Source organism: Perca flavescens, chromosome 14 (assembly GCF_004354835.1).
Source record: "Perca flavescens isolate YP-PL-M2 chromosome 14, PFLA_1.0, whole genome shotgun sequence".
Classification (NCBI taxonomy): Eukaryota; Metazoa; Chordata; class Actinopteri; order Perciformes; family Percidae; genus Perca; species Perca flavescens.
Window position 1 is genome coordinate 11,820,368 of NC_041344.1, and position 25,897 is coordinate 11,846,264.

Here is a 25,897-nt window from a genome sequence, read left to right on the forward strand (position 1 = left end):
AGATAATAAACTTTTCTGTGTGTGCGAGAGCATGAGCTTGTACTTATGTAAGTGTTCCTGCCCTTTTATCATTATAAGAACCAGTAATCCTCCAAACTCATTTTGCAGTTCTTTACTTATGCCCTGAAAAGGGCATGCAGTGGTTTAACATGAGGGTTAAAGGGAAATATCGGTTTATTACAACTACGACCTCATTTGTGTAGTTTTTTCCCCACAATTTGTATCAGCTATGATATTGTTGTTGTTGTTGCAACTAAGTTTAGCCAGACTATGCAAACCACTTCTGTTTAAGCACATTAACATACTATTGGCCTTCCTTCCATTGGCAATAATATAATACTCGCCAAGTGAATTTTACTGTTGGGAATGCCGCAACATTGCTAACAACTGCAATGGTGCTAAAAACGAGTCAATAATAAATAAACCCACAGAGTGTCTCTATAGTATTAAAACCTTAAACATGTTCTCCTAATTTTTATCTCCATATAACATTCTTATGTTGCAGTTTATCAAGGGTGAATATTTTCTGGTTTTCTGAGTGGACTGTTCGTTGGACCAAACAATTTGAAGACATTGCCTTGGATTTGGGTAATTTGTGACTTATATTTTTCACTACTTTCTGACATTTTATAGGCTAAAACAATTAATCGATACTGAAAATAATTATTTGCAGCCCTATATTAATATACTATATATAATGTACTTTAGTGATTTGGTCCATTAAGTTTTGGGACTAACAAAAGACGTTGTAATATTCTGATTTGAAGCCTCTTTTATGTGTCAAGCTCCAAAGACACTTTCCTTGTAACTCAATGTAACTCAAAAGTATTTTCCGTTACACCCTCCTGTCTGGTAAATGCCCAGTCTTGGAAACTCCACACCCCTTTGGCATTTGGCTGCATGTTTTATAAAAAAAACTGAATTTCCTTTCAATGAATCGTAAAAAATAAAACAAACCGTAGAATGCCCTCACAAGGAGAGTGCTACATATGCGTGTCTCTATGTCAGTGTATGCATGTGCACTATATTAAGTAATGACATAGCATCCTCATTACAGAGCATTTGTTAGCTTCACAACTCAAGTTCTTATGATGAATGTGACCCCACTGTTCCATAAACTTAGTCCATTTTGCTAATTTATAGCAATAAAATAGCCTGATCTTGCAAATGCACAGATAATGAATTAACAAGAAGGACGGCTGAACGAAAGAGAGGAAAAAAAATAGATGTGTTCGAAATGGTTTAAATCTGGCCGTGTTTTGCTTGTTAAAAACCTGGGAGAATGACAAAATCTCCTGATATCCTGACGGTTTTTCCTTCACCAAACCCCATTCTTCCTCCATGCTTACCCATACTTTCATACTTTTCATGAGTGTACATACTATATGTATGGATTCGGTGTATAAGCCACTGGACATGTGGCTGCATAGTTAAATGGCTTCTGGGAGACTTAATATATAGACAAATCCCAGGCAGCGGTGCACTCACAGTGTGAAGGGTAGCATGGAGCTCAGTGGTGAAAGCATTATCATAAATAGTGTTGAAATTGAACAGTGAGAGACTCTGCCAGACATCTTAAATCTCTCCACTGTTTGTTTTTGTAGTGATAAACTGTACCGCAGAAGTTTTTCCTCCGCTTGCTGTTGAGGTTTCGTGTTTCAGCGTGCGCTTGTTCCGCCCCTTTTTGAGTTTTAGGCTTTAAAAATGCATAATTTTAGGAAAGTAAGGACATTTAGTTTGATCTTCATCCCTCTGATATTCGAAGTTGCTTTAGGGCTAGGGTTCAATTAAAAAAATGTAGTGTGAGATTAGTATTAAGCACATGGAACGTATTCTGTGTGTGTGTGTGTGTGTGCTCCTGCTTATACAATGTTTCTATTTATATTTTTCATTTATGATTCATATTTTTATTTTATTTATTAAAACAAGACTCACAAAACATACAATTTGAAACATGAACATTCTCCCCCCTCCTCTTCATCACCACCCACACAGACAAAAATCAAGAAAAGACGACACATTAACTACAATATTCAAAACCATACAATGGCATAATAACAAAATTTAACAAAATAGACACTTTAATCTAAATAAACATAAATGACAACATCATAAGCCCATCGTGCACGTCTCTCCACAGCACAAAGCTTCTTAGGAGTCCTCCAGAAAGCTCAAGTACCTTCCCTATTTCCTGGTGTAGACATCCAATCTGGCAAACCATTTGAATGATATCTTTTCAAATGCTGCAACTCTAGCTGTCTCACAAGTCCACTTTTGGATTGATGGCATCCCTTTATTCCTCCATCCTCTTAAAATAATCTGTCTGGCTATCATTAAACTAGTTTGGACCCAACTTCTTATGTGCTAATCTATTCCGCTTAGGATTGTTCTATCTCCTAGAACAAGCAATCTTGGGCTAGATGGAACCTGGGTCCCTGCATCCGACATTGGTTAAGTTGGTATTTAGTTTTTAGAGTCTGCATTTGTGTGCAAATACTTGTATGCAAATGCTTGGGGGAATTATTACATAATAAATACATTCAATACATAATCGTGTATTTTCTATTGACGGACACTTTGAGACTAATTACTTTTCATATAAATGTGTATTTTATCTTTGAATGTATAGTGTGTTTCATATTCAAACCCAATTCACCATGGTGTTTTTGCAGTTTTCTTCCCTCTACGTGATGATGCAGTTATTTAGAATTAACACTTATACTGTCCTTGTAATGAGTTGCTTCTTCAAAACTCGACAGTCAGCTAACAGTGTAAAGTTCTCCAAAAAAGACACAAGGCATAACTTTTATTGAGGTTCGATGAAGAAACTTTACTTTCCTCATTATACTGTAAAACTGTAACAAAGAGCAAAAGACAAACAGAAATGAGATTAAACTAATACACCCTAAAAAATGCTGGGTTATTTCATCCACCCAACCGCTGGGTTATGAAATGTTTTACCCATTATGGGTTATTTATATGGAAGTTGGGTTATTTTGTGCAACTCATGTGTTGAGTCAAAATCCATCAACCCAACATACATCGGTTGACCCAGCACTTGGGTTGTTTGTGCTTCGAACGTCATCAGATCATCAGCAGAGTCCACACACCGAGCGCTTGTCACAGCAGAGAACCAGTCTGGTCATCCAACGAGGCAAATACATAATAAAAGGTTTGTGTACACTAGCTACATGTCTAATTCACATTGTCTGTGTTGCGTTACCTATTAAAGTACTATCTTTATATTGTGAGGCTAGTTGGTTACTTTGGCTAACAACGTAGCTAGCTAATGTTAGCCATTTAGCCGTTATCATGGAAGCATGTATAGCCTTACAGCTTATCCGTTTGGTCTGAATTATATTAATGAATTAATGAAACAAGTTCATAATGCCCATGGGCATATGGTCATGTTTATTGAGTTCACCAGGCTAATTTGCCAGCTAGTTTCAAGCTAGCCAGGTAATTCGGCAGTTAACAAACTATCTAGCTAGCTAGCTAGATAGTTTACTAGCCAACTGGCTGTCAGTTAGTTGCTTTGCTAGCTATATTATTTTAACTGGCTGTAAATGAACGCGCTTGTTTTTTCTTGAAGCTTTTAATGTGAAATGTGAAGGCATAACAGTGTATGACTGATTAAAGTATGTAAAAACAGTGAGATAACCTGATATGTCTGACTAAATGCATTTATGTGCATTTATTTAAGTAATGTGGTGACCCACAATAGATAAGAACAAATGCTTATTTAAAATGGCGGCCTGGCAAACGACAAGGGCCACTTGAGTTAAGGGTTAAGAAATATATAATAAAAAGTTTGGGAACCACTGCTGTACTGTTGTACTGACACTGTGTGCCCTGAAGGCTATGCTTTGAGCAGCCACAAATATTCTTGTAAAAGGTAAAAACAATTTACATGCATGCAATTTGTCATATGAATTGTATAGATAGAGAGGGAGGATTGTGATGCTAAATAAAATGGCTGTTATCTTCACATTGGATTACATTCTGCTGTTAGTCTGCATTGCTTTTACATGGTGATATCTGAATAGTTAATACAATAGCAATTGTATCTTTGCTTAAGCTCTTTTTGTGTTTGTTTCAGATCAATGGATAGCTTTGTCTTTAACACTATGACAGAGTGCCAGACCTTGTCGAAAGATTTAAAAGGTAAGAAATATGTTTTCCCATCCACAGCATATCAAGTCTGCATTGCTACTAAAGCCCTTTTCAGACATGAATTCTTATGAAATATAATTTCCTCTTTTTTTCAATAGCTTCCACGTAATATGTCAAAGTGACTCCAATAGATGAATAGAGCCGGCCACTGGATTCCTGGAGGAAAGGCTGCGGAACGTCAGGAAGCGGCTGAGATCAACCAGCAGGTCGCAGAGCACGGCACAGACACCACCACAAACGCCAGATGATGGCGCTCTAGCAAGGGCTCTCATACCAGGTAATTATTAAACTGAAAAATGATTTGATGAAGCAAAACATCCATATTTCAGTGAATGACAACTTTCTTGTTCTTTTTTACAGACTGTACCATATCAGACGAACGTGGGTCACAGCTTAAAGAATGGTTGAGAAATAATTCTCAGCCACTCAGCCAGATAGAGAACTACATGCGGAACACAGCAGTCTACAGGGCCAAGTGGATTAGGGACAACAATTGGACCATCGATCAGATCCTCGAAGAGTTCCCTCACCTAATGACCAAAGGCATGGTAGGTATAGGGAAATATGATCTTACATATAAGGATGCATTGTTTATAATGTTTTATTAGTGTGCCACATTGAATTGGTTTTAAAAATGTGTTTTCCATTTTATAGATTGCACAGGCTTGTCCTGCATGGGGATGCTGCATCAAAGTTGTTTGAAACTTGGTCACGTGAAATGCCAGGAGGGGAGTCTAAAATGGTAAAGTTTATTCAAAGTAGAATACTTGCTTGCAAGTAGAGCTAATGGCTCTTAATAGCAGCTTTTTAATAGGAATTTGAATTTGTTCACTATAGACCTGTTGAATGTTCAGCCAGTTCATTCGTAATTGTTGTTTTGCTCTGAATGTTTTCCTACCTGAGTGATATGAACTGCACCAGTTCCACTATATTGTTGATATAATAAATTTTTTCAAAGACTCCATTATGTTGTTTTGTTTTTGTATTGTTTAAGTGTTTATTAAATAATATATGCATACATCTAGCATGTATTCTGTTCTAGGTTTGTAGTTTAACAGTTTTATTGCAATTTATTTTCTTAAATTGTACTGTAATGTGTTAGAATTAATCTGGCATATAGGTTAATTTTGCCCAGCATTCGGGTACACTATATAACAAATATGTAGTTGAATCAACCCAGAATTGTAATTAATTTGACCCAGCATTTGGGTACACTATATAACAAATATGTAGTTGAATCAACCCAAAATTGTAATTAATTTGACCCAGCATTTGGGTACACTATATAACAAATATGTAGTTGAATCAACCCAAAATTGTAATTAATTTGACCCAGCATTTGGGTACACTATATAACAAATATGTAGTTGAATCAACCCAGAATTATAATTAATTTGACCCAGCATTTGGGTACACTATATAACAAATGTATGTAGTTGAATCAACCCAGAATTATAATTAATTTGACCCAGCATTTGGGTAGAATATTTAACTCATCTGTTGGGTTAAAAATCAGCAACCCATCTTGCTGGGTCAAATTAACTACTGTTGGTCCGGTGCAATAGTGATCCAGCGGTTGGGTTATAAAACAACCCAAGTTGGGTTATTTTTAACCCATCATTTTTAAGTGTGTACAGATAGCCAAATATAGTGCAAACCGACAACTTATAGCAACAGAAAAAGCTGAGTCACAACTAATAGCCATGTTAACTATCAATTTAGTGATTTGACATTAGAAAACTCCAATAAACCAAAGATAAGCCAAGTACAATTACTTTTAAAAAATGTTTAGTAACATATACAGTACTTACGGACAAATAGTATCCAAGGCAACAATGTGAGAAGAAATAATGCAGCAGGAGAAAACAGCACTAGCACCCTGCTCTGCAGCACACTCAATTAACATCTGATGGAAATTTACAACTGAAGTGAAACTTAAACTAAAACTACTGTTGCCGGTTAGCCAAACTCTTTCTTAATTTACTTTAGAGAGGTCAGAACAACACTGTCTTTGAATTGCTTGAGTTATTGTCCTTTTAAGGGAATATTCATGAGGCAGAAACAAGTCTTTATCCCTCATTTGATTTAAGTACTGCCTGCCGCAACAGAAACTACACAGCCAATAGCTCATTAAAAATGCTGATTCATTTCTGAAAAGCTGAGTCAGCAGAATGCTGTGCTGGTGCAGCTTTGTGCACATGAGGTTGACTAACCTATACTACCTTTTCCTGGTCGTTGTAGCCTAATTTCCTCTGTCATTCCTGATGTGTGTTTTTGTTTAACAGATACATCTCTACTGTTATGTCCGTAACTTTTGTTTCTCCTATCAACATCTTCTCGTACTTGTTTTAACAGGACTCACACCCTGAAGTTGTTACAGTAGAGCTCTAGGAGTGCCATTAATTCCCCAAATGTACCCCCAATCTCACTGCTGGAGTTTTGAAATTAAGAATGAGAGAATAAGAGAGGGATTCCAATATTAGAGAGACGCCAAATCGGGTGCTCTTTCCCCCCATGAAATACTAAAGACACTTTGTCATCTTACACCATGTAGCATGATGGCTACAGTAAATAAGTGAAACAATCAGAAACATATTCTATATGTAACTTTATCAGGTTTAAGGAATAGTTCAACATTTTGGGAAATACGCTTATTTGCCGCGAGTTAGATGAGAAGATCGATACCACTTTCAAGTTAGTATGTTAAGTATTCAGCTAAAGCCATTTTGATAGATTTCTTGGAGTTATGTCATCATTGCCAATAGCTTAAAGGTGCCCTGCCATACGTTTTTACTTGCATTTTTTGAAATAGGTTAGGTCCATATGTGTTTGTGTTATGTTGTGAATGTGAAAATGAACTGAATAAGCGGCCAAATCAAGCCAATTACAAAAGCTGGTCAGTCTGACATCATATTGCCTGAGCTCATTACTATTCATTAGCTTGCCCACTTGGGCTGGGTAAAGGATTCTGACAGCCAGGCTCTCATTGGCTAGTTGTCACCCAATCAGATTCAAACAGCTTAGCTTGTTGAATATTAATAAGAACTGGCAGAAATCGAGCTGAGTCTTCCTGCAGGCTTTCTATACCACGCTAGAATGGCTTGAAACAAGGTAACCAAGGCATTTTTTCCACAAATTTTTTTACAGAGTCCATGGTAGAACTTCAGACATTACCACAAAGTAATGAAATATGTGTGGCAGGGCACCTTTAAGAACAATATAACAGTTAAAGAGGTTAAAGAGTTTTCAATAGCTTAAGTTTTTACAGTTGTCAAACTTGATTAATTGGCATGTTTCCATCTTGAGGTAATTTTGTCTAATGAACTGCTCTGCCATGTGCAAAATGGAGGAGAATTTGATAGCAGCAATTCCAAGCTGCCCACTTGTACAGCTGAGTCTGAAGGCCTGCTAGGAAAAGACTTAACGTATGCTTACTCGTTAATTGGTTTAGTTAATGGAAAGCACTGAAAGGCTTTTATTGATTATTTTCTGGTCATTTTCAAAGATTGCTATTTAATTGGGGCCTGCTAGCTCTGTAAGTGGAAGTAAAGTAATAGTATAAAAGATGGGCTATTTCCAAATGCAATTGGAGCCTTTTGCACGGCCTATGATTAGTCAGAATAAAGCCGCTTTTCACAGCAAGCAGTGTGGAGTGGTAAGAGGTTACGGTTCGGTTTGGTATTTATATAATGCATCTAAGATAGTGTCACCATTGCAAAAACAAATGCTGTAGAAAGACGTGTAGAGTGAAGAAAGTAAGGTTACAGCAGGGTGCCAGCTTTGATTGGTGTCAAAGAGTCAACATGTGAGTCATCTCCTCCCTCAGCCACTATTGATTGGCCTAGGAGAGTGGGAAAGTGAGAAGAAGTAAAAAAGGGAGAGAGCAAAGAGAGAAGAAGGGGAAGACCAGTTGTGTGTGTTGAGGTGAGGAGAGAAGGTGAAAGAGGGATGCAGCGTAAAAGGCAACATAAGGGGGTAAGAAAAAAGTCAAACTGAAAGCGGGATCTGACAAGGAGGGCCATGGAGGAGAGATGAAAGGACACAGAGAGTGAGAACGAGTGGATTTGGCAGCTGAAAAAGAGGTGAAATTAAGTTCACCGGGGAAGGAAAGGAGTCTCTCATACTTCCGTAATTATCTGTTTCACTTTTCTGTTTTCACTTCTGTAGTGAACACTTTTTCCTCTCACTCTCTACTCTCGCCTCCCACATGCTGCAATTCCACTTGCGCCTAATTTTTGCCTATTTTTCTCATTTCGCCTTCCATCTTCCCTTTGTCTCTCTTACACACTCCTATCTGCCACTCAACACACACACACACACACACACACACACACACACACACACACACACACACACACACACACACACACACACACACACACACACATACACATTCAAGCACATTTGAATGTGTCCTAATCTCCTGGACATGTTGGAGCATTAGATGAGCTCACAAAGTGAATGTCAGCCAAGATAGATAAACACAACCCTCTGTCGTCAAACAAGGCATATTATTAATGGTTTGCTCTTTCACTGCATCCCCTGTATCTCCGTCAGACGCATACACACACTTACACACACATTCACAAATCATTTGGGTTTTCTTTTTCTGTCACTTTTCTTCCTGTCAGTCTTTGCCTTAGAACATCTCTCACAACAAAACACTATTGTGTCTCTTTTGGTCGGCCTGTTTGAATAGTGTTATTTTTCGTGTTTGTGCTTGTGCTCATTTTCTATGTTGTTTACTCTTGTTTTATCTAGTGAGAAACAAGGAAAAATAATTTTCCTGTGTAGATCTGAGAGTGTGTAAGAGAGATGGACAGACAATAACAATGTCGGAAAAAAGACTAGAGAGAGAGGGACGGGGGTCGGGGGGGGGAGAGGCATACACGGCAGCAGTAGTTGAGGAGGGGGAATTAAAAAGGCAGAGGAGAGCTATCAGAGAGCCTTTTAATTAGCCATCCCGTTTATCACCATCGGCAAAACCAAGCCAAGGTATTGCTGTTGTCGTGTCAGGAGAAAGTTGGCAAAGTACTTTTCTCCGAGGCAGCAGGCATGAAGGAGAGACAGGAGATGAAAGAGGCCGAAACAAGACAGGCAAGGGAGGAATGTTTGGAGAGAAAATAAATCATAGATATAATATAAGGCTTCCTTATTATATAATACACATATGTCATTGTATATGTAAATATTCTACTGAACTTCTACCGTTGTACAATTGAGAGTATACTGACAGGTAATATTGTAGTGTGGTTTGGTAGGGCTACTTCACATGACCTTAATCTACTGACAAAAGTGGTCAGGACTGCTAAAATCATCTAAAATCATCGGGGTTCCACTTGAATCGCTCTAACAAATTTACTGGAAACGCACAACTAAAAAGGCACAAGGTATTATACAGGATTCTAGTCATCCTGCACACAATCTCTTCTCCCATCTTCCATCAGAGAGACGCTTGCAGAGCATCCAAACACGCACAACACGTTTTAGGGATAGTTTTTACCCCCAGGTAATAAGGTTATTGAACAATAGCACAACAGGAAGGAGGGCTGTGGTCTGAACTTAGTCACTTATATATATTATGTTGGATATTTTATAATGTTTTTAATACTATTATGTTTTTAAAATTGTTATTATTGACTGGTGCTGAGGGAGTGCTAAGGCACATTGTATTTCATTGCTGTGGTGCTTTGTACTAATATGCATATGACAATAAACTTGAACTTGAACTACAATATGAATATATACATCAAATAAATTAAAATTAATAAAGCATGTTGTGTCCTTGCATTATAGCCAGAGACACATCAATTTGATTCTTCAGCAACAACAATGAGAACATGTTCTGTGATGCTTAAATAAAATCAAACATGAAAAACTTTCTACAACCAGTCCAAAATATTGTAAGACAATAATTCATTTTAGTAGATTAGTCTTAGGCTGCATTTCATTTAATAATTATCTTAAACTCCAGTTTTCCCCTTATAGTTCCCCTTAAGTTTCTTTATAAGGTTGTTAAATTAATCTTAATTAAGTAACATACTATATAAACTGTGTATCATGTTGTTGCAGTTTAGTGACTGAAAGACTATATCATTTATGGTTGCATCATATTCTACACGTCTGTTGCAAATTTGGGAGCTCATTTTGGGAAAATGAACTCCCAAATTTGGTATATTGAGAAAAAATGTTGTCTTCTCCACTATAATTTTAAAATACAGTTCAAAGGGTTTGAGCAAAGTGCACAACATGAATTTGTACTGCGCTATTGTTGGCTCAGGGGGGTTTAAGAGATAGAAGACATACAGCAGTTTTCGTTAAAAGAACTCATATTTATACATATTTTTTTTGTCTGATCACAATGCATTTGGGGGAACAAAAGTTGTACAATCCAAATGTACATTATCATTTGTTGTGCAAACCTTCAGCTGTGTTGTTAATGTTAATCTACTGAACATGCCACACCAACATGCGTGCTGAAAGGAGGCATTTTAGAGCTCATACTTTTAGCACATTCTTTTTGGAAACTAGAGCAGTGTTGGCAACCTTTTTGCCATGCAACCCCCTAGATGTCTACTTGTGACCCTTTGACTCAGGTTGCATATGTCCTTTAGGTTGTGACCTTTTTAGACAAAGAGAGATTATAGAGATCTGGGGCCTATTGTGTAAAAGACTGCGTAGCTTTCATACCAGAAGATGGCGTACGGCCATAAAACCAGGCATATGCCAGGTCCTTCGCACTTTTCCTTTATACATGACAACGTGAAATTGAGCACACGTGAACGAGCCACCAACCCCGCCTTGCCTCCTCCCATAAATGAATATGGAAATGACTATAAATGCGCCCCCGACGTCATTCTTAGTCCAATCACAACGGGTAATACCGCTACAGATGGAAAAAAACTTCACCGACTGGGAGGTTGAGGTGCTGATCGCGGAGGTGAAGGCAAGACATTTTTCTTTTGTTTGGAGGTCTGTTATTTCAGATAAGCAATAAAACAAAATGCACAGAGTGGCTAATGGTGACGGGGGGGATTGAATGCACCGAACCATGGCAGGAAAAAATTAAATAAAAAAAAGTTTAATGTCGAAGTGGAAATCAAGAGAATAGTGGCACACCAGTTACAGAACAACATGCATCTCACTGTCAGTCTAAATTACGCACAACAAGCAGTTTGAACTCACTGAGTCCAGCACGAGGGAGACCCGACTCAGAGGAGGTTAGTGAGGCCAGCGTCTCCACGGCAGGTGACAGTGCACACGGATCCGCTGCGCCACGCATGGATGAAATAATGAAATAGTAAATAGGACTACAGTAACAGAAATATGTGCAGAATTAAGACAGTCAAGATGCCCAAGTGTTTGGTGGACGGGGTACACCTTGTTCATTTACATAGCCTACAAATCATCCACGGGATCAATTACACATCACATGAGTTTGCCCCCCCGACACAGCGTTTGTTCCTCAGGAGATGGATCCGTGCGTCCCGCCTCCTGTACGCCATGGATGTCTGAGCCTCAGCACCTACAGACTCAAGATCCTGTTGCATTTTTCAGTGCCAATCTTTTTGTTGCACAGTGAGTAAGATATTTTATTTGTGAGAAATACAGAGGATGACTGAAAGTATTTTCTAAGTTTCATTCATTTCCCGTCCTCATGTTTAACAGAGGTTAAGTAGCCTGCAAATTAAACAGTTAGTAGTGTGAAAGATGTGAAACATTATCTACATAACTGATCAAACTTTTATGGAGTATCAACAGATATAATACATTTTTTTCATAGGCAACATCACAGACGTATGCCAGTAACTGAAGTGGAAACTTTATTTTGTAATGTTTGGCAAGTTTCTGCACTTTTCACTAAGAACTCGCCACGTTACAGAGCCAGAAAAGACTTCGCGGACGTCCCGCACATTCTCACGTTTGCTCAAAAGTTTGTGTGACGGAAAGCCAGCGTAGGCAAGCTTTTCGTGCGTACGCAGCATTTATACATGTCCCTCAAATATGGAAATGCTGAACTAGGTGGTAAATAACAGAAAGAAGAAACACAACCTCCATCTTTAGTCAAAACTTATGTACTACACTGTGCAACGCCACAGGCAAAACACTGACTTACTGACTTCACATCCTTCTTTATACGTAGACAAAATGAGGTTGGTTGAAGCTTGACTTCTGCTGGATGGCCTAGTGTACACGTGCACTCTCAATGTTCATTATGCAGAGCTCTTGGGGCCCTGAGTTGACTAAACAGTGCATACCAGTACTTTGCTGGGGTCTCATTTATAAATGTGGCGTACGCACAAAACGGGGCTGAGAATGTGCGTACGCCACTTCCCACGCAAAAGGTTGTGATTTATAAAAAACAAACTTGACGGGAGAATGTGCGGTCCTCCACGCAAACTCTGACCCATGCGTACACACATTTTGGAGACAAAATAGGAATTGGCGACACAGATGGTGAGGTGGTGAACTGAAGTCAGACTGCAGAAAGTACATGTGGGAATAACGATTAGGCTACTCTTAATATGTTTAAGTATTAATGCCTCACGCACATTTCATCACACCATATCATGAAGATTGTACTGAGTGATAATTGTTCTGAGTGATAATTGTTCCATAAACACCTCCAACTCAAATCTTAAATCAAAAGTCGTTCTTAATATTTAATCAGCGCTGTCTCGCCATCACATTGTCCGCTACGGAGCGCAGGAGGAGGGGATGGCCCGACTGCATGGAATACAGGATAGCATCAAATACCCTAGCATTAGATAACTGCAGAACACAGTGTAAATAACTAACTATCTGTCTTTAAAACTGTGCATATATCATCAAATGTCAAAGTCTGGAAATACAGCCGTTAAGCTCTTGCGCAATCGTTACGCTCTATGTCCTCGTTATCAGTCCGAACTTTAATACTGTTCATAACAAAACCTGCATGAAGAAAAGTGTGTTTGCCTATTACATTTCAATTTCAAATTGTATCTCGGGGTGGGGGATACCACTAGTTGTTGCTCTGATTTTAGCAAGGTGTCTACAGTCACAAATTGTTGTAGGCTAAACATATAAATACTGCGGTAAACTTGTGCGTAATGTTGCATGATGGCACTGGTGGCCCTGCAGGAGGACTACGCCAATGGAAGAATCAGGAGAAAAAGAGACTTCAGGGACCATGACGATGACTGGCTCATATGCCGATTTAAATTCCCTAATATAGCTGTAATAGTTATATAGCTGCGCTCTTGGATCTATGTACTGAATTGGGTCCAGTAGAGAGGGCAACGCGCCGGAACCGTGCCATCCCGGTCCAAATACAGGTCCTCGCCACTCTGGGGACAACCGGCTGTTTCCAGAGGGAAATGTCAGACAGCTAAGTGTTTTTTTTAAATAAATATTATATATAATCTTCAACTTCATCACTAAGGCTTGTTTGGATATAATATATAGTTCTGTTAAATCTTATTATATACGTCTGGTATATCGAAGCTGTCCCAGAGTGTCGTAATGCCTGCTGTTTTGGAAGATTTTATTAATAAAGGTAGTCTATAGATCCGGTTTCCATACACGTGTGCGACAACAGGCCGAAATTATAATTCAATTGGCAGCAATTCCCAAGCGTCTGAGAGGTTGTTTTTTTTTTTTTTCTCCGCCAGTCGTCATGATTCGGCATGTTTCGGTGTAACGAAAGAACAACTGCAAGGTTCATTAACATACTCTCTTCACCATCTATTAGCTAACATACAGGTCAGTGTCTGTGTGTCATTATTTTGGATGAGGGTGCGTGTACGTACAGTATATGTGCATGTGTTTTTATGGGCATTCATGCATCTACTGAAACTACATGTGGGATGTTGGGACTCCATAATATACCCTGTGGTGCCAGAGCATCCATTCTAACTATCCTCTTTATACTAGCTAGATCTAATTGAATCTAATTGGGACAATTAAAGTAAAATTGGACCAGAAGAATTTATTGAGCCAGTTATCTGTAGTAATTAGGAAGTAATTGGCCTATTGTTATCTTTACAAGTCTCCTGGAAGGGCTGACAAAGACCCAGCACGCAGACCTATAAGTGAGATTGGCACATAGTGCATAAAGAGTCCTGTTGGTGTGTTTCCTCCTCTCCACACGTTAACATATGTGTCGATCTGCATGTGTCTTCAGTATACAGATGTTGCATATTTATGTTTTCTTTAAGAGAGAGAAAGTGTTTGTCCTACAGCTGTACCTATTGATGTCCAGTGTGTGCTGAAAGTCCTCTATGTGCAGCAAAATCAATGAGAGTCCACTCGCACATAGAGGACATCCAATATTCTTTTTTCACTTATACTCTTTCATCTTCTTCTAATTGTTTGTCATCCCTCTCGTCCTTTCATCCCTACTCTCATGTAGAACATTTAGACCTCCTTATTGCTCTTGTATTGATTAAAAAAGTAATACTTAAAATACGGTGACAAAAATAGGAATACAATAGACTAAGAATGAGGAAGGAAATGAGAAAATGGAGCGTGAGTGGAAATGATCTTGGAGAGGTTAAATGAAGAGCAAGGAGAGAAAAAGTGACCGAGTGAAAATAGGTGAGGTAATGTCTGCATGTTAAGACAACTGAACGAGAAACAAAAACTGCAGTACATTTTAGATTAAAATGTCTCAATGTGCCATTGATGTCATGGATTAAACTGAAAGGTATCATGTGGTGGCCTCATATGCCATTAGAGCATATATGTCTGACATGGGGGGGTGCAAATGGGAATCCCTTTCTTTGTCTTCTTTCTTAGGTTTTTCTGTTACATCTGTCCAAGAATGGCAAGAGAGGATGCTCCTCTTAAAATCTTTATTTACATTGTATGTATGTAAATGCTTCTTAACATCTATTATAAGTTTTTTTAATGCAGTATGTTACTCATTGATTAACAGCAAATAATGAAAAAGCATATCTATCCACCATTTTGTTTACAATTGTTCAACAGCACTAAAGGCCTTAAAGGTCACTACATTATAGAACAAAGCTTTATATATAGTACATTAAATTTTATGAACAAGACCAACACTGTATTGAAATAGTATGTAGTTTGGTTCATATTGAATAGGAGTTATTGAATATGAAGTTGTCACTAAGACATCACTTAATGACTTCTATGTTAATTACAGCTGAGTGAAATAATGCAGATGAAGAATACATATGGCCAGAAGGCTCACAGAAATCAAGTTTGGAAAATAAAGGTGGCACATTAGTATGCTGTCTTAAACGATAGAAATTTAAATCCAATGCAAAATACTCCATTAAAAAACCTAATGAACTGAAAACAATAGTGAGTGCCTTTCTGGGGAAATGCAGAAATAGTGCAGAGCAGTGCACCAGGAGGAATGCCACTTAAACAATGGAAATGATAATAGCAATGTTGTGGGTAGAAACCTTTTTAAAGGGAACATTTTAAAATTACAGTAAAGTTAAAACAACTGGTGATTCCCTTCCATTTCTACATCCATTGTCTTGTGTCATGATGGTTATTGTTGATTCAGCACAGTTTTTACAATCGATAACTTATAAATGACCTTGGGAGTGTTTACTACTGTAAAATAGACTCGAAAAATTTTTCACTTTATCGTTAATCCTTTATATCTTTGAACCTTGCAACACATGTAGGGGCAGGGTGTCTCTGATTCACAGTGACGCCTGCGGCTACAGAAATTCACCAAAAACGTAGAAGAAGAGGCGGAGCATGCTTGCACGCTGTATACAAACAGACAGTAGAAGAAGAAACCAAACACAAGCTAGCTAGCTAATTTATATGCTACCTTCGATGGTTGTGGGCATTAGGACCCGTTCTCTTAATACATCCATGATTAGGACGGATGCACGTTTATGTTGGTGGTGTTGTTGTTATGAGACGTCGTCGCAGGGTAAGAGGTCGAAGGCTAGAGGGTCAAGGTGTGTGGCGATGACATCTTCGATACGCAAGTATGCGGCTTCGCCGTCCAAATGATGTTTTTCACTCTGGGACCAGGTTTCAAAAAAGTGCGTCTTCAGGCAGTGCGTTTACAGCATTCGTTTGGACAATCGGCCAAAACGATGCAAAACGTGCGTTTGCACCAAAAAGCGTTTCCGTGTGGATGGCCCCTTAGTCCTTTCTGCATGTGCCCCCATATTTTCTTTGTCATTGTAGCAAGAGGTAGATCCCCCACCCCCCTCTACCTTTAGCCTTTTATTCTTGTCAGTGTGCTCCTTCAATCCTTTTGCTCTCACCCGCCTCCTTTACATCTTCCAAGGCACCAACTGTTTCAAGACTAAAACACCTCCAGCCCCCGTTTCTTTTTTCTTTTGACTCCTGTTTTGCTCACTCTGTTCTTCCCTGAGGATTCTGAGTCAGGAGCTGCCTGAGGTAGCTTCCCTGTCAGCGTGCTCGCTACCTGTCTCTTTTCCTCCCTCCATTTCTTCCTCCCCCCTCCCTTTTTTCCTCCTCCCTCCATTTTCCTCACTATTCCATCTTATCCCTATGGGATTCCCGGGCCTTAATTATTCATTGTAATTTGTAGATTAATTCTGCATGGCTACCTCCCTCATCACACACACACACACACACACACACACACACACACACACACACACACACACACACACACACACACACACACACGCACACAAATACACATTCCTTCGTTTCTCTGTCTTTTAATTTCTCTACTCCACCTCAGGCACCCCTGTACTACTTCCTCATTTTCTTGATCCTGCCTTTCCTGTCTTTATCTTTTTCTTTATTTTTTCCTTTTCCTGTCTTTATCTTTTTCTTTATTTTTTCCTTTCCCCGTCTTTAATCTCTGCTTCTTTCTTCCCTCCATCTTTCTCCATTAATCTTTCTCTTCCTTCTGTTGCTTACTACACCTGTCTTTGTTCTTTCTCTCCTTTACACCTTCTTTTCCTATTCCCTCAGCCCTCCTGTCTCAGCCTATACTAATCTCTGGTTTTCTCTGTATTTCTCTACCTATACATCCTTTCCTCCTCCCTCCTTCCCTTGCTCCCTCCTTTCCTTCCTCTTTCTCTTTCTCTCCCCTCTCCCTCCCAGTGACAGGTTCCATTATCATGTTTCTCACGGCTCGCCTGCTCTCCTCCTGATGGATGACCTCATACGAATATTAATTTACTGTAGCATTAACAATATCACATCTTATTCTACACTTACCTTTCCTCCTCCCTCTCTCCCTCCCTCTCTACCGGCTCTACCCTCCAAACACCCTTCAGCCAGCTCTCTCATTTTCTTTTGTCACTTTGCTCCCTCACTTACTCTCTTCTCGTGTCTTCATCTCTCTCTGCACTTTTGGTTAAAGTTAGCTCTCATGATTTAAAGTAAATTCCTTCGCATTGTTGCAAATGTATTTTTAAAAGACAATAAAACATCTTCACAGTACCGATCGACGAGCAATTGTATTAACTCATTGCAGGTTATTTTCTTTCCATTTTGAATGCCAATGCAATCTTAACACAGACACAAACCTATACTGTATGTACACTGCAGAAATACAATATTAAATCAAATGGGATTTACTGAAGCCCCATGAAATCCCTCTTCCTGATCTACATAATTCATTCATGCGATTCACTCAATGGAAGTACTGAGTGAAAGGGGCTTGCGCGCTATATAGATTGGCGGTGTGAACGGAAAAGCAGTCGACATGAGAGAAGATGGAGGGAGGTGATGGAGGAAAGATGAGTGCTGATGATTGCGAGGAGAACAGGCTGTTGGCTCTGGCACTCATTGCTCATATGCTCTTTATCTGCTGCTTTCTCACGCTATATATCTCTTCTCTCTTTTGCACCACTTTTTCCCTCTTTCTTACTCTACTTTTCTCTCTTACATTACACCCATGTCTCTCTCCCTTCCTCTCACTGTGTTCTCCAAATCCCACTTTTTATCCCATCCTCTCTCTCCCTGTTGTGAGAGGCTCATGTACACAGTATTTATCATCACCTGTCCATGTTCATTTTAACCGGAGGACTCATCTCAGGGCTTGGCTGCTGCTGCTGCTGCTCTAAATCAAGCCAGCCAAGCCCATCCTAACTCACAGAAGCGGGTAAATACAGTTTCTTCAGATTAGAGCTGTTCTCTGGTCAAAGTTGGGTGGAGCTATGCTGGGAATTTGCTGAGGTCACCAAACTCCTTTTTAGAGTAATGAAGGTGAAAATTGTACCACCCTTACAGGTGGTTGCATGCTTCATCAATTCAAAATGAAAACACCACTACACCATTCAATAAAGCATGCAACCAAGCACTAGAGAATAACTGTGTGATGTGTAAGAGAAAAGAGGTGCACTTCTCCTGCACTTAGGTGGATGATATGCCTTAAATTTAAAAAAGAACCTTCAATGTGCCCCCCCTCCCCACCCCAAAATATATTACAACAAAAGGTGGCACGGTAATGAAAAAGGCACCTTCATATAATTTTTGGATCATTTTATTTCCAACTAATGGACTGACAAATCTGCTGACGCATTTCAGTGGGAAGCTTTCATCACAGCATGATGTACATAACGTCAAAGGACAAAAAAAAGACACATTATGCAGTGAATAATCATCTATTCTACATCTAAAAATATACTTAACATTTCCTGCTTTCTGACTCCCAAATTCCATCCTATCCTACAATAAGGTCTGAGAGCCTGTTGTCTGAGTAATAATGCACACAGTGTTTGTTTAAATCCCTGCTGGGCAAATAATTCCCAACTCTAAAATAATTTTGTGAATGGTGATTCAGCAGCATTCACAGTATTGTTATCCAATTCTTTATTCTTCAACTTTCTTTGGTCGCTTCAACATTTGTTCTGCTATTTATACTTTTTAAAATATTAAGCTTTTTTTTAAATTCCTTTTTACAATTAAAGTCAATGGGAACAGGCTTCAAATCCTCTTCTACTTCAAAATGATACTCCTACTTCATACTTTCACCTACAGACACCAATCAAACATTAAACCATTCACAAATACTTCTGCTATTAGGCTCTATCTCAGCTGTTTGATCTCTTTAACAATTTTTGTGAAAATTAAGTTTAGTGTTACTTTCAGGAAGTTTAAAATGGGTGTGTAGACTTACAGTGGGTGATGTCAACGCTAGAGCACGGAGCCTTAAAAAAATCATCTTAGTCCCTTCTCTATAACTTGCTCTCACGCCCACAATTTATCCTTGTCATACAACATATATGCATCACAACGTAGGTATGCTTGTTTACTTTCAGCCAATGTGCTCATTTAAGCAATAGGACTTACACAATTTGCTCAGTGAGCTTCCAAATGACAACAGTTCCAAATCTTCCTCCATTCGCTGCCCATGTTAAACTTCCTTGACATTTCCACGCAAAGGCACAGCGAATCACTTTTTTGAATTGCTGATATGCCCACTTTTTTTATTTTATTTAGGAATTTAGCTATTTAGCATTCACATGCATTTTCTGCAGGAAATGCAGTTTCTAGTTTACATTAGGTATTTAAATGATAATACAATAAGCCTTATTTACATCTGCCACAAAAAGTAAAATACCCAAACAGATAAACCACACACACACACACACACACACACACACACACACACACACACACACACACACACACACACACACACACACACACACACACACACACACACAAAGACAAGAAACTGAAAGATGTTTGCTGTTTCGAGGGAAATGAGGAATAATGTATCTGTACTAACTTTTTCTTCACACTTTTATTTATATTATGTGACAATGCGGGTGACAGTTTGAGTGATGACTGATTACCTTTCAAGCCAGTGAAATAACTGTGGAAGATTACAAAGAATTCAAGAGACAACAAAAATAACAAACACGACTTTTGATGGGTAAAAGCGTCACAAATGGATTATTAGTGAAAAAAGTAGAAGCTAAAATAATAAGTATTGTATTTCAATTTGTGCATGTGGGTGTGCAAGGGAAAGAGAGAGAAGGAAAAAGCTTGACAGATGAGAAGGCCATCGTGTGACAATAACAAAAGCTTTTTGTATAAATACTGTAGTGACAGGTATAGCCGACAGTAGTGTGTGGTCTTAGGATGCAAAAGTAAAAGATGAAAAGGAGCGGCAACTCTGGAAATAGAGCATGTTGAATATAAGATAGAGGCTCTTCATTACACTTGTATCAGTTAATATGCACAACTGTCCATTAGCACAGACAAAGTGGACTGGACAGAGACGCAAAATTAGACCTGAGTCAGCTATTACAAGGTTGAGTTAACAAATGACGAAGGTCCGGCCTTCTGCAGTTTGTCTTAAATTAAACTTCAAAGCACCGTTACAACACAAAGTTGCACAGCAAAATTCATCTGTGTCTTTGCATAGTTTGGTGGACGTAGGGAAAACTCACAGGGGCTAGTTGTTGAACTAATGTAGCTAGCAAGCTAACACACCAGCAAGCCGGGGACATGTTACCACTAGTCAGTCACAGTAGTTACCTGTTACTGTTACCTACCTACTTACCATTTTGTTCATCAAGATTTTACATAATTGTATTCAATAAAGCGCTATTGAGGATAAAAAGAAAGCACTACAAAGCTAGCTAGCTTGCTAACTGTCAGAGAGCAAACTTAATGAGTTTGGTCGCTACCAGGACGATTAAATTCACACAGTTGATTCAAGAGATGTTTTCTACCATTGACTCTTGTCTCATAGCTGTCTGCAAACCATTCCTTGTGGAGAAGTTCATACTGCGACAGAGGAAGTAAAACAAAATTGGATTTTACAACACAGCTAAATAGCTACAAAGGTCAGCACTGTTAACACGGTTTTCTATCAGCCAATTTCAGGATTTTAATTCTCACTGTGTGTGAATTCACTGTTTGTGTCTATTTCATTCAAATTAAACTAATTTTGCTGTGCCACTTTAAACATTGCCGTGACTGGGCCTTTACTCATAGTCAATCTAATGAGCAGCAATTATAAATCAGAGATATAATCTGATTATATTATATATTATATCATATTAGGGGTGGCAGTTGCTCAGTCTATAGGAAGTTGGGTTAGGTACCGGAGGGTCACTGGTTCAAGTCCCCATATGGACCAAAGTATGGTGTTGGACTGGTAGCTGGAGGGATGCCAGTTCACCTGCCAAGGTGCTCTTGAACAAGGCACCGAACCCCCAACTGCTCGGGGGGGCCTGTCCATCGACAGCTGCAGTCCCCTCACTCTGACATCTCTCCATTAGTTGTATGTATGTATGTATGTATGTATGTGTATAGGTACTGAGTAGGGTTGCACGATATTGACAAACTGTGATATTGCGATATCAATTATGAATATTGTGATATCGATATTAATTTTGATATTTTTTAAACATATGTCAAATTACAAAAGTTAACAGGAAAACGCATCAAAATAGATTCATAACAAACAAGTTTTCTTACAGTATAAAAACAATAAATAAAGAGAAGAGGACATAACTTTTCTTTCGCTTCTCTGATTCGTTCCATTTTGTTGTCTCTATTTCTTAACTTACACTGTCACTCTGTTGAAATATGCACACATGTGGTACGCTCCATAGGTTTGGTCACGTAGTGGCCGCCGTGCACTAACATGTGCAAGTGGCACGGTAACTGGCCAATGAAACATGATCATTCTAGTGTTTCAAGCGGGCTCTAAATCAAACACAACTAAGCCACACAGCCAACAGACGGGACGCAGCGCTCCACAAAGTAAACTAAATATTGCATACTTTCGATATATTGCGATAACAATATTGAGTCGATATATCTTGCACGCCTAGTACTGAGCATGTGTGTGTATTTCAGGCCTGTGTGTGATGTGTATTCTAACAACAGTGAAAACATTGTAATTTCCCCTTGCGGGATTAATAAAGTAGACATTATTATTATTCCTTAATAACTTCCTTAATAATTCAATATGATGAAATGATAGTTTTGGTCTATTTTCATGCTATCTTTTCAAATTTCAAAAGAGATTGTGATTAATGCTTATTATTAGTCGCATTACTGTAACAGAATTAAGACCAAAGGACAAACGTAACAGCTACTTAACACTGTGATTAATTCAGTCAACTCCATTAAAGCATCAAACACATTTTTAATTCCCAAAGGACTGTTTTGAAAAGTTTGCTCTCTTGTCATTTGTCAGCATTTACAAGAAAAGGTCTAGTAATAAGTTGTTTGAAGGACATTATGTCTTATTTTGACAATATGTACTTCTTGCCGTCTGCTGTATAATACCAAGGACAGAATCTGCAGTATTAATGCAGGATAGATGCACAATAAATGATTGATTACCTCTATAACAGGAACTGCATCACCTTTGTCTACCTAGTGAAAAAGTTTCTGCATCCTTGAGCGACTATTCTCCTACATACTTTAGTGTCATTTTGTCCAAGTGTGTGTTAGTCTTACTGCCTGCCTTGACTGTAATTTATGACCAAAGTGCAGATAAAGCTCAGCACTGAGCAAAGAGAGGATTTGTATAAGAAACTTGATTCAAGGTAAATCAGATGTGTTTTTCTAAAAAAAAAATTCAAATGAATGCACCACCTGTGCTAATATCTCTTCCTCTATTTAGCAGTTTCCTATCATTACATACTGTACATTTTTTTTTACTTTTCTTTCATCTGTTTTTGTTTTGTATATTGTCAGTCAACTGAAGGGAATCCATCAACAAAACTAAATTGGCTATTGTAGTGTGTTTTAATTCTTGACTAAAGCATCATTCTTATGTGTAAGGAGGTGCAATAGCCACATATGAGTGAGAGCAATTCCAGAGTTACATTTAAGCCAATGGGTTGTCAGCTAAGATTCTGTGCTCCTGTTTCTATTGACTATTGGCTGAGAAGGCAGATACACTTACGGACTGACACGCTTGCAGTCGTACCCCCTTGCACAGACTCACATGCAAAGGCAGTACACACTTGTTTGCTTCCTCTCAATGAGTGTCTCAGAGGAACAGTCTGAAATCACTCATATAGCTAAAACCCAGTTAATCACATACGTGTCATGCGGCACCAGACATTTGCCACATGACACGTACATGTAACCTATCTCCACTTGACACCCACACAGCATCAGACTGTGAGTTCACAGTTTTAGCCTCCAGCATAAAACCTTTCCTCCCTCCCTGAGCACCCACTGAACAGAGACTCTAGTCTACTCCTGCTCACTCCGTCTGACAGATTCAGACTGGGGGGAGCAACTTAAAGCATCACTTACACCCTCTTCTGGGTACAACACACTCCAATGGAAGGGAAAGACTGTATGCCCACTAGGAACCAATTTAGTTTCAACAGTCCCCAAAGGAAAGGACCCTGTTGCATGTTCCTGACGGCACATGGATCTAAGCCTGACTTAGGCCCTTATAGTTACAAATATTTCAACTTACCAAAAAAACAAACAGATGTTGAACAGTAAACGGCATTGTTTTGTGGTAAATTTTGCTTAAAAACACATGACACTTTGACTACACAAGCAGTACTTTTAGTAGGATCAATATGTTGTTGGTTTTGGTCTTTTCATAGGATTTATTGACAAAAAGAAAATGTAGAAAAACATCATTCTTATCTTTTATGAAACAGTAATACAAAAAAATCATTTTAAAATACCATTTGCACTGGCAAAACAAACTTTCTTATTTTAGATGGACTTACTTATTTTCCTCTTCACTTTTCTGAGCTGGGTTTATTTAAGAATACTGTTCTTACTATTAAGTATGGTAAATCTTCTTGCAGCAGTAAACCCAACACATTTTAGGTTTGCATAACATAAAATGAGGAGTTAAAAAAAAGTTTAAAATATCTGCTCCTATGCCTTTTAATGATATATTACAGTTTTTCTCAATCACTTTGGCACATTTACTGAAACAAACTTACAATTGTCTAAACTCAGAGTACAATCCTCACACCTCATGGTACATTGAGCACATCACTATGTGACCTGCAAAAGGTGATTACTCAGTCAAAATAAATAACTCCTGTTTCAAATGTAAATAAATCCAACAATGAATAAATCAATGCCATCAAAACAAAAGGTTCCTTTATCATTGCAGTCAAAATGAAAAGACATCTTGTCAAATGACACTGTACTCTAAAAGTGTGATAGTTACCCACCCTGTAATATTGTCCAATTACTAACATTGTATATTCAGGCAGCTGAATAGTATTAATATCAAAATTGATGTACTTGCTCAATGTATGTACACACCAGCCAACCAAGAATACACAAAGGAAGCTTGTACAGAAAAATAGCAAAATAATCAGGAACTGTTGTGCAAGATGTGCAAAAAAAAAAAAAAAAAAAAAAATATGCTGCAAATGTATCAACCTCAAGGGTCATCCAATCTCCTCTCTGTCTGGCGACAAAATTTTATCGACATCACACCTGATATCCTCCCTTGCAATGCAACGAGGGAAAAACTTTTTGCATGACGCAGTCACCCCTTACAACAATCTGCCGTCACCTGTCTGTTGTGAGGAAATTGTATTGTTTCCCAAGCAATGACAAATGACTATAGTCATGTGAACAAGTGACCTAATGTTCATATAAATATTTTTATAGTTTGACGAAGTTTAATAGTCATTCGACGATTGTGCCAAAGCGATTGAGAAAAACTGTAATGCTGCAACAGGTTTGCAAATTTAGAAGTTTGGGAACAGGTGTTGACGGCCTACCTCTCTTTCTGTCAGTGGCTCTCAGTGTCAGATACCGACGCAAATATCACCCTTTAGTGTTTGTATGGGACGCACCGGGCATAACAGCAGCTCGACCGCGGCGCTGTAAGATGACGTAATATTAAGAGTGACAACGGTAGCGAGTAGTATGAATGACCAAAAAATTGTGTAGGGAGGTTAGTTGGGGTGGTGGCTGGCAACACGGTCAATAACAAACGGCAAAGGCAGTTGACCAAGCGTCGCTTTTTGACGCGATTGGAGTGAGAATGTGTTGCTTCGTAAAGCCACAGGTGTCGACACACAGCTGGGATTGGCTGTGGCCTGATTCACTGACAAAAACAACGTAGGGTCACGACAAGTTGTTAGGACTCAACTGGTGTAAGTGCAGAAGGGACTGCTGTTTGGCTGAATGTGATGGACCAAATCATCAGCAGACAAACACTGTGCACGCCAACGCACACAGCACTTCCTTTGGCTGACAAGATCAACTAGGAGTCGGACACAGTCATAATAGCCACTCTAGGCCATTGCTTCAATAAACCCCAGGGAGAGCAAACAGGATGATAAAACATAAGCCAGTAGAAAACCTGAGTGAGCGTGGGTGGGAAGAGAGAACGTAATACTTATATATTTTCTAAATCGATTGATGCCTGAGTAAATGTCCAATTAATCTGCTTTATGATAGCAGGATGAGCTCTGCAGGATGAAATATGTATGAGGGTTCTTCAGATAGCTTTGTGTTTAAAAATTCTTTTCATCCTATGGCCTAAGTGTGGCAGATAAGTGTGTGTGTGTGTGTGTGTGTGTGTGTGTGTGTGTGTGTGTGTGTGTGTGGGTTTACTTCATACCTCCTACTCAGACCTCTAGGAACCGCTCAGGGAGGAATTGGCTTCATTTCTGTACACATACATTAACATAACCGTAAACATGCATAAATGGGCTTATCAAGCATGTGAACCATCCATCTTCAGAAACATACTCACAGACAGACAACAAAATACAAACACAGACACACCCAAAACATGTGCTCAAGTTCTTCAAAACAAGCACAGTGCTACCTGTAA

The 25,897-nt window shown here is 38.8% G+C and overlaps 2 long non-coding RNA genes across 2 annotated transcripts in view; both read left to right on the forward strand.

The window, feature by feature from the left end:
* Window positions 1-25,897, forward strand: part of LOC114567595 (uncharacterized) — a 145,951-nt gene that overhangs the window by 100,137 nt on the left and 19,917 nt on the right. The gene's annotated exons all lie outside the window — the stretch shown is intronic.
* LOC114567594 (uncharacterized) lies at window positions 4,126-5,113 on the forward strand. The gene is made up of 4 exons (XR_003694203.1): window positions 4,126-4,164; window positions 4,272-4,450; window positions 4,534-4,721; window positions 4,828-5,113. It is a non-coding gene; the product is annotated as an uncharacterized LOC114567594 (long non-coding RNA).